The sequence below is a fragment of the Apis florea genome, unplaced genomic scaffold (genome assembly GCF_048593485.1).
Source record: "Apis florea isolate Af1SG1 unplaced genomic scaffold, ASM4859348v1 contig_1794_pilon, whole genome shotgun sequence".
NCBI lineage: Eukaryota > Metazoa > Arthropoda > Insecta > Hymenoptera > Apidae > Apis > Apis florea.
In genome coordinates, this window is record NW_028256482.1 from 1396538 (window position 1) to 1410376 (window position 13839).

Consider the following 13839-nt stretch of genomic DNA (forward strand, 5'->3'; position numbering starts at 1 on the left):
TATTGATTGAATCAATGAATTAACTCAAATAATATATTATTTGAACATAATTTATTTATAACTTCATGAAATAAAAATAATAAATTAATTAATATCAAATTGTTATTTATGTTACATGTGTTATTTTATTACAAATAAATTATATCTAATTCTGTTATTTGTAACTAAAAGTACTTTATATAAAGTATCTTATAATAAAACAATCATAATGCAATCAAACATTCTTCATGAAAAAATAAATTAAAAAGAAAGAATAAAATTTTTTCATTTAAAGTTTCATTTTTGAGTAAATTATATTTGATAAATTTTTCAATATACTTTTATATATATATATGTATAATATGATATATAATAAATATAATATATATAATATATATATATAATTTATTACTTCTGTTGATAATAAACTGGGAAATTCTATTCTCTTTTATCTCATAGTGAAATCACACTTTCTTTCTCCTTTCTTGTGAATCTTTATTATTTTAATTTGCAACATTATGTATTACAATGAATATTTTCAGATTAAAGGATTGTTAAGAGATTAAGAGATTTTTGCAATAAAAAATGAAACGAATTTTTAGGATAATTTAACATTTTAATAATAATAATAATATCATTTCAGTTATGTCTAACTATAAATTGATATGCAATATATATATATAATCAATCCCAAGTCGCATACGTATAACTTTATTCGCTTCATTTTAACTCATGTTATTCAAGAATTAACTATACTTTCTTTGCATCCACGTATGTAAATTAAAAAAATTACCTTTATCACTTTAAAACAGTTCAATAAATTATTCGATAAATTCGATGAAAAATTCGATAAAAAATAGCTTATATATTTGACATTGTCTTTATATTTAAAGCAATTTAAAGCAAAAGTTTAATAATTGATACGTATTCATTTTGTTCTCATTCGTCGAACGAAGTGCTTAAATTATTTCAAAGAAATTGGATGAAGTATAAAATAGTAGAATGAAGAATAATTATTAGCCAACTAACTCCACGTGTTCAATTTGGACAGAGACAAAAATCGTTAATTATTATCGTTGACCTACTTATTTGCTGTGTAATCGTATTTTGTTTTACATATGTTGGAAATTTACTAAATAAATTATTATCATAATGCCTCCCGAATATATTCTGAATAATCTTTGAATATGTATCATCGAAACATAATTTTGATATTTACCTTGGCGATTATATAGATTGCCATTTCATTGTTAAAATAGCAAATACAAATCAGAATGTGATTTTACATGCAAAACTGAGATTAAAGAAAAAAAAAAAAAAGAATCTTTTAAGACTAAATTAATAAAAGTAATGTTTATTAATTTTTTTCGTTATAATGATATACAGATTGTTTTGTGTAGGATGATTACAATACTCGAATAGAATATACATAGTATAAAATTTTTTCCATTGAAGCCTTCATTTTCGAGTGAAAAGTCTGAAAAATTTTTAAATACTTAAATTTTTAAGTACTAAGCAACTAAGCATTTCTCGATTAAATGAATTAGATGATTATTCTATTTGTAAAAATAAATGGAAAAATATAGAATAAAATTTTGTTCGAATTTTTTTTAAGAAAATCAAGATTGAATGTATGCAATTGGAGGAATTGTGTAATCGACGAATTTTGAAATTCAAGTTTATTTTTAAATGAAAAAAGTTTATTCTATATTTTTTGCTTATTTTCATTTAAAAAGTAATCAATTATTATTCAATCATATTAATTCATTCTAATCGAGATATAGCCAATTTTAGTTGTACTTGAAAATTTTTTTAACTTGTTTTATTCAAAAAACGAACTTTCAAATGAAAAAATTTTATTCTATATTTTCGATTTATCTTTTCACATAGAATCTGTTTGATTATACTATCAGTTAAAGAATATCTTGTATATTTATTAATATAATTGAACATTTTTAGAGGATTAATTGCCAAAACAAACACAAAAATATCAATTAATGCTTTTATTAAATTACAAGTAATTTAATTTACAATTAGAAGAAATCAAACATATATAAGAAACATCAGAGAGACACCATTTTGTCTCTCTACATTATCGCTGCACTTCATTTCCTTCTTCTTCTAACTTCTTCATCTAATTTAAATTGTAAATTATAATTTAATTAATAAGTTTCGGTATTTTTTTATAATAAGTTTTGTTTGTTTTGATCTCTAAAATCAATTCTTCGAAAATATCTTACGAATATATTAATAATTTGTAAAAAAAAAATACTTAATCGAAATGTAATAAATGAAATTGAAATAATAACTTTTTAAGATTAAAAGTAATTATTTGATACAATACTGACGAATTTTCATCGATAATTATTTAATATTTAATAAAAAAAATAAATAAAGAAATACAGAAAGAAACATATTCATTCAAAAAAAAAATAAACTTCTTATATTTATTAATTAATGAACTTAGATAAATATTAATCAATAGCTCACTCTGCGATATGTAAACACAAATTGTAAGATGTAATCGCAATTACTTGGTGGATACAAGTTTATGAAAATAACATTCAAATATTTCATTGCATGAGCAATGAAATAAAATAAATTAAAATATTAAATTGCAATCGATATATTTATATATTTTAAATAATATTAATTAAAATATTTAATTATAATTTTTCATAAAATCAAGTAAATATATTTAACAATATTTTATTTCGAATAGGAACAATTTATCGTTTCAAATTAATCATGTCTATTTAACAAATATATATACTCCTATTTCTTACTTTAAATATTATTATCAAGAACTGATTATAATATGTAATTTATCTGCGACATTAAACCGTAATATTATAGTGGAATAGAATGTACGCCGATATCATATGATTCATGGAGCAGCATATAAATTAACTCGTTTTACTCATTTTTGGTCAACAGATGAATAAGTATAACATGTATATAATTATTATATTGGATAATGATAAAAGCATGAAAAAGCAGCCGAAAAAATAAATTGCATGTACAGAGTATTCAGACTATAAATTTTGTGTATTTTTTTTTTTTATAAATTATATTTTAGAAAATAAAAAATGAATTATTATTTCATATATGCAATACGACGATTAAAACTTTTTTTAAATTTACAATGAAATTGCAATGACTTTTATTACATTGATAGATATTATATTTTTTAATATTATACTTTATGACGTATTGTCCAACAAATTCGATATCATATAAAATATATAATATATATAAAATAAATAATGATTTATTAATATAATAGGTAAATAACTGTTGTTGTAAATTTTTGGGATATTAAATTTCCCCATTATTTAATTTATTATTTATTACATACAAAAAGTTGTGTCCACTTATTTTTACGAATGTATATTGTTATAAAATAACAATATAATAAAAGAATATATTACATTTAAAATAATCTGTTGGACATTATGATATAATATAAAGTCACTGTATATATCATAAGAACAAAGTAATACATTTCGATATCCAGATGGATTAATTCATATCGATTAATGATTAAATTATATCAGTCGTTACGATTTTAATCTGAGATATACATCGAGATATACATTAAAGATTCCAAGAAAAATAAGTCAACAAAAAACAGTGGCATATACCGATTTACGTCATGATCGATTACTAATGACTACTAATGAGTGAATGACTCTATAGGATCTATTACGTTGCGAAGAAATTGTCTTGCGTTCAAGTAAATAAGTAAGAAAGAAATAAAATGATGGATAGATAATGCTAGATAACCGGTGAGAATAAACAGACGCCAGATATCTTTGGAATTGCCAAACGACTCTTATCAGCTGTAACGATTCCACAGTTTTATTGTTTTTACCGTAAAAACTCAACACTTCAAAGATTATCGATGATTTGCGAAAACAACACAATTGTGTTACGATTATTGTTTCTTTACAAATTAACGCAATTGTATTATAATTAACATTTGGATTTATTTATATATTTAGAAATATATATATTAACACTATTGGATCTATTTATTTTTTATATACATTTGAAAATTATTTGAATTTTTACCACAAGTTCCATAAAATGTAAATATTTATATTGTTTATGATTTTTATTAGATTATATACGATTAAATATATGTATAGTCGATAAGATAAGGTAATAAATATATTAATTATAATGCTATTCCTAAGTGTTAATAAATAGAATATTGTCAAAACTACGCAATTTACGTTAAATCAATCCAATAGGTTGTTCTGAATATTCTGTTTATTGTTGCTCTATATGAGAGCAACGTATTTTATGCTATATTATTTATGAGTGAAACAACATACAATATTTTTTACACTGACTCATTTCTTTGTTCAATATGAATTTCTTCTTTTGTTTTGTTCATAATAGTTGAGATAAAAAATAACTTTTAATAGTTATATAAAATCTGTTGGAAGAAAAATGATCTACTGTGACATATTGCTAGAACAATTGTTATCCTAACTATAATAAAAAAAAAAAAGAAAAAAACATTTAATAACAATCAAAAAAGAAAAATTAATCACTTTTATAAGAATATCATGTTAAATATTATTATATGGTTATTTCAATTGAATTTTAAAGAAAATATTACGTCAAAGATAATTTATAAAAATTTCTTAGAAATATTTTGATTTATTATTTTTTAGTAAAAATTAATATATCTATAAACAAACAATTTATATATATACGTAATTACAGTCCTGATTCATTGATTATCGATTATCGTAAATCAATACTTTCCAATCACACATTTCAAAACTAGTTATATTTTGTTGCCACATTTTTAGGATGAAAAATTCTATTTATTTAAAACGATGACATTTAAAAATTTTGAAATTTGTTATAGTTTATCATTTCTTTAAAAAGAATATTTTCAAAATATGACTAAATATAAAGTTTATAATATCAATCAAAAATTAAAACATTTCTAACTAAATATTGTTAAAGATAATTTAAAATTAAGTAATAATGTGTAGTTTAAAAAATTAATCGGCTCGTCAATGAATCATATTTCTCGATTAATTATAAATATTAATAAATATTAAGAATATTAGAATTAATAGAATTTTAATAAAATTCTTGTAACACATGAGACAATTTTGCAAAACATTGATATACCAGTTAACAAACACTTGTATTAAATTAAATATAATTTAAAAAAATTTATAAGAAACATTTTTAAACATTTTTCATTAAAAATAATAAAATAAATATAATTTATGATATATATCATATACTGATATAGATAATAAATAATATAATTAATATTATTAATCCATATAATAAATCTACATGATAATATCTATGATACTATATATATACTAAACTAAAGACAATTTGAAGAAATTTGTTTTAAAATATTTGTTTCACTAAAAGTAAATATAAATCAATATATATAGAACGAATGTCATTATTAAAATTGAATTAATAAATTATTATAGATATAAACATAAAGATTATAATGAAATGAAGATTATATTAAAATAATAGTTTGTTATTTACAATAATTGTTTGTTATAAAATAATTGAAAGAATATGCTTCAATAGAAACACATATCCTATACAATGACAAACAATATACATACATTTAGTATAATATTTTTACATTTAAGATGAAAGATTGAATATTAATTGTATATTATATCATTTAGTAAATAATGAGAAATAATGCAACAACGTGGAAAGCAAATATTTTTTTCTATTTAAAGTACTTTATTATTTTAGTAGATTTTTTTTTAGAATTTTAATAGATTTGTTAGAAATATATGTTACACATCTAAATACTTACATATGTACAATTTAGAAAAGAGTGGAGAACGAATGGAATTTATTTTAAATTGGAATAATAAAATATAGATAATAATAAAATATAGATAAATAAAATATTAATGATAAAATTAAGTTAATACATGTTAATACAGAAATTAACATGTATAATTTATTATGAAGTTTCTAGAAAATACAAAATACTTAGTTATATTATGTAATTTCAATCATCTGAAGAATAATCATATTAACATCATTCGATTACTTATTGGAAAAAGATATTTATATGTTAATGTAGTATACATTATTTGAGATCTTGATTAATGATCTAATGATTTAGCTTTATTCTAAACATGTTTATTATATTGTTTGAACATTTATTATTATTATTATATATTAACAAATATAATACGCATCAGATTAATTACATAATATTAGCCTAGTGTGTATTCAGATTTCATTTTAAAATTGAAGAAAAAATTTAACTTACGTATTTTCATATATAATTCAGTTTTTTTAACTTCACTTTTAACCATCTACTATTTATACAAATTTATATAAAAAATATAATAAATTATATAATAAATAATATAAATTTTTTCATAATTTCAAATAATATATTTTCCATATTTTAAAAAATATTCCATTTAATGTAAATATTCGACAAAATGTTTCGAATTATTTATTTTCAATTTAATAGATATAGATTCATAAATCTATCGAATGTAATATCAAATTGAATAAAACGAAGATACGATATTTCTTGTAATTACATGATTGCAATTTGAAACATGTAAAGAGATCTATGAATCACTATCTTCTTTTCCAATAAAACAGCTCATTCCCAATAAATTATTATTCCTCGATAAATTATTATTAACAGATTTGGTTCAACGTTCTATGACAATTTGCAAAATTTCGTGTGTATCGAATTGTTCTTCATAATTTCCATATCGATTAACTAATTAATCGAGAAAAGAGCGAGACTGAAGGCAAACGTATCAACGAGTAATTCGCAGTTATGCTGCATTCACACTATGCTTCGAAGATTTGTTCACGAATTGTTTAAAAGATATTTTCAGAACTATTATCAGAAGTACTGCATTTATACTAGAATTTGCAAACAATTGTAATTAATACATAAGCAGTATCAGATTCATTGAAATTTTTATATTGTAATTCACAAACATTTGACTACAGTTGTTCACAAGTTGTTTGGGAACTATTCTTAAATAGCAAAAGTACCGTGTTCATTTCTGCTTTTTAGAAATAGTTTCCAAACATAATCAAACATAGCCAAATGCTCGTGAATTACAATATAAATACGATATAAGAATTTCAATAAATCTAATATTACATATGCATTAAAACTGTTTGCGAATTTTAGTGAATACAATATTTATTTTCGAATAGTTCTTAAATACACTATAGTCAAATATTTATGAATTGCAACATGAAAGCAACATAAAGATTTCAACGAATTTAATATTGCATCTGTACTGACTAAAACTTTAATGTAGAAATACGATATTTCTATTGTTTAATTAAATTAGAAATAGTTAGCATGCAACATTAACTTTGTTAAAATTCTTATGTCGTATTTATTACAGTTTATAACAATTCTTGAATTTGCAAGTTAGGTTAAGTTACTGCGAACAAATATTCGCTCGAGAGACAATATAAAATATAACGAAGAATTTAAGCTCAAATTGTGCGTGAACATATTATTTTATTTTTAACAAACTTTTTAACGATTACAGTCGTTGTCAGCAGACAAATGTTTGCAACTACTCGTGAGTTGTTCGTAAACTCTTATAGATACAACATTTCTGTATTGACAAACTGTGAACAATTCGTGAACTTGGATTAACTAATGTGGACACGGCATTATGAAACGTATCTCTATCTTTTTCTCTGTCTCGTTGGCAACGCGATAACGCATCTGTGTGACGAATGCTCGTGATCGTTCTGGAGAATCCTCTTCGTGACTTTACCGCTGTTTTGCAAGTAAAAACCTTCCAAATAATTTCATATACTTATATACGTATGTATATTAATTTACAGTGATGTTCATTCAGAATTTTTTGTAATCAATTATGGTTTCATAAAGTTTAAAACAATAAATTCAATAATAATACGTAAAATTCATAGAAATGTTATATAATTGATATAACTTGATTTGTTAATTGTCAAGAATTTAACTTAAAAGTTAGAATTAATTTCATATGGATATTCTTAAAAAATTCTTAAAAAATTAGAAGTCAATATGCATTTATTGATAAAAATTAATAAACAAATTAATGAATTTTTTTATATATACTTTATGCATAATATTGTTTTATATATATTGTTACAATATATTTTAATATATTTCTTTTAAAAAGGAATATTCATTGTTTATTATTCAGCAAGAAATAAATCAATAAATTGTTGTTTATTTGCAATGGTATATAATGCAATGATAGATCTATATAATTCACTTTTTTATCCTCTATGAAAAACTGTTAAAAGTATTTACGTTGAAAATTAACTAGTTTAAAAAATATTTTAACTTTAATAATGTCAAATCACTTTATCGCTTTCCTTATCTTTCATATGCTAAAATTTGCAAATTTAGAATTAACGTATTTGTTAAGCTAATCAATTTTTAATACAAATACATTTTTAGAAAACAAAAAATAAATCGATTAGCGTATAAAAAAATATATTCCATTAAAAAAGATATAACTGAATCAATTTTCTATCTGATTAACATAATATATTAATTTATAAAAAATTACAGGAAATTGCTTTTGAAAAATAAAATTTAGACATTAAGAAGTAAAACAATTAATTTATAAACACAGGTGTATATAAATGTTTGCTTACATGTTACGTAATACAATTCCTTATCGATATTTGTTTTATTTCATATGAAAGAATTGCATCCCTGTTTCGAGTATTTTCTCGCATAAATCAGCTATATAAAAAAGAAAATAGATTCCAAAATTCGAATTTTCAACAAGAAATATAAAATGCAAATCCATTTAAAAATTTGTATTTTCAAAAATTATTAAACCTTTAAGCTTTCGAAATTAATTTCTCTCATTATAGTATTCACTTGCGAAAAATATTTTTGAGAGCAATTTTTATAAAATTCTTAAATATAGTTGCATCCATAGAGGTGCTTTTTTCTAAAAATTCATTTAAAGAATAAAACTCTCGAAAATTATTCTTTTTTAATGCATATTATGTTGAAAATGTCATTATCAATCACATTTCATTACAGAATTTATTTACAAAAGATACTTTTGAGAGGCTTTTATTTTAAAATATATATTCGACGTGTTTCATACGCAAAACTGAACAGTTGACTTTCGTGGAATTCGTTCGATAATAGAGGCGTGAGATTCGTGTGCAATACGACGTATCGTATCGAAGGTTCTTGCGAATTTAAACGTGTATTGGCTCGTGCACGGCGAACGTGTGTTTTCGCCTGACTCATCGCGAACACATGGACGAGTAAAATATTTGGTACGTAGGCACTCGAATTGGAGAGGAAAAAAGATGCGAAAAATGTGATTCACTGACCGCATAATATATTATACGTTTGATATATAGATATATTGAAAACCATCGAAACACCAAGAACACAAATGATAAATAAAAAAGTATACTTCAGACTTATCGTCGCGAGATACTTTGCGAGTTTTCTTTCTTTTATAACAAAAATTTGTTATATATTTTTTAGTATTGATTTTTACCAACAACTTATTTAATTTAATATTATAAATTTAATATTGTAAATTGATAAATTTATATTATTATGATTAATACACCATTAAAAACATCACCAAAAACATGTATGACATGCATGGTACAACCCAATAAATATTTATTTTTTTATTATTAATGTATATGTATTTTTATTATCAATTATTCTTTTATTTTTATAAAATTTTATGAATAATTTATAATTATTAAGAATATTAAAAATGCACTTCACTTAAAATATTTCTTAATTAAGATAGAAAATAAGAAATAATTATTTACACTTAATAGATTGTTAAATTACCGAGCAAAAAATAAAATTCTAGAAAATACATTGATATATTTCAAATTGACATAAATTAAACTAAATTAATTTGAAATAAGTATTTAGATAAGATAAGTAAGATAGATTTTGAAATTATTATTAAAAATATAGATAATTTTGATTAAAATAATTAGAAATATATAGGTACAGATTAATAATAGATTTAATACAATATAAATAATAATAAAATTCTTTTTAAAAATTGCTTATAATATATTAAGAAAAGAGATGTAAAATATTGAATAATTATAAATTATAAATGCGAATTTATTAATTATCAATTTATTAATCATTTTAAATATGATTAAAAAATAATCCGTTTAAAGTTATCAAATTGAATAATATTTGTTTAATTATTATTTATTTTCTAATGTTTTTATCGTATTATATATATATATTTAAACATATTTAAACATATATGTAGATATCAATGTTCATATTTTTTTCTTAAACTTTTAGTTTTAATAATAATATAATAATATAACTGTAATAGTATCCTTCAAAAAATGACCATGTTGTTAAAAAAGACTAAATATAATAAAAAAGACTATATTTAAGATTAATATTAAAAAATACATACATATGTATAAACAATAAAGCATGTAAAAGTTGAATTATTTAGATGAAAGAATGTCCAAAAATCTTGATATGATCACAAAATAATATAAGATTGAATCACTTGCAAGATAATAAATTATATTCTACGATTTTAAAATATCTGATAACATAGCAGTTACACAGCAATGATACATACTGGTATTTGTTATATAATAAACGATAATTTTATAAAATACTGTATTAATTAAAATGGGGAGAAAGATTTTTTAAATAAATAAATAGAAATAAATATTTTTATTTAATATTTAATTATTTATTATATTTTCTATTTTTTTTATTAATTTTTATATGTTATGTTTAATTAAATTTAATTATCTATTATGTTTTTATTCTTATTTATTCGAATGAAATTATAAGATTTTGCGAATAAAATAATAATAAAATATACATTGAAAAATAGTATTTCAAATATATTTTTTAATATCAATTTATAAAAATATTTTTATTATTTTGAAATAAATATTCATTGAAATATAAAGAAACAATATTTTAAATAAAAATAGGTAAAAATAACTAAATATCATTTTTAACTATCGTTTTTAACATCATTAAAATACAATATATTGAAATGATGCTATATTGTATAATTATATATATATATATATATATATATATATATAATATAATAAAAAATTGTAAGGAAATAAAAAATAAAATATATAATAAAAAATAAAATCATCTTTGATATATATTGCGTTTCGATTAAATGGAAAATAAATGTTTTATTTACATTTAATCTGAATGTAAATAATAGATAATATTTGTCCATGATTTCAACATTAGATGAAATAGTATGTTCAAGTAATATTTACTTACTAAAAATATTTTAGTTCTCTAACATTTGTTTTAATTTATTTTATCTAACTCTGAAATTAACCAATTCCATGTAAAATATTAATTGTTCCAATTTTTGTCTATGCAAAAATGTAACTAAGTATAATATTAATTTTTATCTATTCCGATTTTACCGTAATAATTATGTATCGATTTTCATTTTAATATTATATAGATAACGAAAAATTTTGACGAAAATTAAATATAAAATTATTTTGGTTTAGTTTTATAATTTATATACTTATATACTTAGATAATGGATATTCAGTATCCAAACAATATAAAAATTAAAAATAGGCACACGTGTAATAAATTATTAATTTTAATAATTTTAAATTTAATATAAAAAACAATTGCAATCATTCGACTATCTAAAAGATTAAATTCAATTTTTCTAATACCAATTAGTTCTTAATACTAATCAGTACATCTTCTACTAATTATTTTGAATACCTTCACATAAACAAATTTTGTACTATTGATACTTAAACGAATTAATCTTTTTATATGTATTATTCTAATTAGACAATTACGTATTATCATGGGATTATAAATATTTAAATTCAATATATACTAACTTATATGATTTAACCTAATCATAAATTAAACTTAAAAATAATTTTTTTTTCATATTACAATCATGTTTCTTTAATATAAATAAATTTGTAATATTAACATTGTTTTAAATAGAAAAATACGTATTATTATATATTATGAACATTTAAATTTGATTATAATAAATCATTTTCATATTAAATAAATGTTAAATAAAAACAAAATACTTAAAATTCAAATGATATAAATATATCGTTAAAAATATTAATATATACTAGAATGAAGGCATCGATATATTTTCGATAAAACCAACGTATAGAGTAAGTACAGTAAGCATTTCATATCCAATCAATCGATTAATTTTATCGATAAGACGTCCAAGTGTCTCACGCGTATTTCAAACTTCATTTGAGGTTATAAAGCAGGTAAGGAATTCCCTGAAGAGGGACGAGAGGCAGGTGTAGAGACGGTACGAAAGGATCCGTTTCACCTGCGGTTTCCACGCTTCAAGGTCCCTTCTCTGCTGGAGCATAGGTGGTTGATCGCCAGTTGGTTCAACCGATATAACAGGTAAACGGTAGCAGTGTTAATTGACGAGTTGATACACTTATGTAAGCAGCAAGAAGAAACTCGATTTTATCTTCGATAGCGAATAATGGCTGTCGAGACACGTGGAAAGCTGGAACATTTAATAAGAGCATTCCTTGGAAAATGGGAATGCCGCAAATGTCTTTATTCCACTTGATTCCGAGCAACTTTTGTAATTATTAGGTCACCGATAGTAGGTCAGAATTTTTTAACCATGCTCTTTCTGTTCCACAAAGAGGGTGCTACGTATTCGGAGCGCGATGTTGAGAACGACAGTGCGATTTTAAATCGAATTTCAGACAGAGCGGGAACGTGATAGTTCGTGGAATCTGTTATCGGTTGAAATTCTCCTTAGAAAGATGCTCAAAGGGGCGTTTACGAGAAATAAAGTAAAAAAGTTAAAATGGAGTTGAAAAGGAAAAAATATCCTGTGCTGGATTATTTCAAATTTTTGAATAATTATATTTTTTAATATCTTCTTTTATCTTCGAAATATTTAAAAATTCGATAAATTTTGTCGTAATGTATTATATGTATGCATATATATATGTATATATACCTATAATATTTTTCGTTAAAATATATCTTTACAATATGTATTTTATGATCAATTAATAAATTTCTTTTCTTGATTATTTGATTGATCAGTTTTATTAATAATTTCATTATTAATGAAATATATCAAAAAAATTTGTAATAACATAAAATAAAATATTATAATTATAGTACAGTAACATCTTACATGAACATTAACATCAAAACAAACAAATTATCACGATGAAGGATTGATATTAATATTAAAATACTTAACGAAAAAAAAATAGAACAATTGAGCCAAAGTTGAGAGTGAAAAAGATTAAAGAATGAAGGAGAGAATCCAGCGAAAAAGTAGAACGAAAATTCGAAAAATGAAAGTAGATAGAAGGAGAAAAGCCGATGGAAAAGTGGAAAGCTATCGCGAAGAATCAACATGAAAAGAGAAAGCAGGTAATAAATGTAGAAAAAAAATGATGAAAAAAATACGCGTAAAAAGATAGAAGAAGAAAAAAAAAGAGCATAAAAAACAGGAATCAGGAGATGATGGAGAGAAGTGGAAGGAAAAGAAAGGACAAAGAAGAAAGGATGGTCGAGGATGAGAAGGGGAAGAGAAAAACTGGTCGTGTAGTATACTATATATATATGTGTGTGAAAAAGAGAGAGAGAGAAAGACATATATATATATATATATACTACGTGAAGAAAAGAAGAAGGAAGAAAGAAAGAGAAGAGACGAAGGAAGACCTCGACCGATGATTGTCGAGCCGACGTAAACTGAACCGTGAAACGTATACGTATAGAAGTCGACCAGACTTGTGTAGACGTAACCAACCAGCTAACCAACCAGT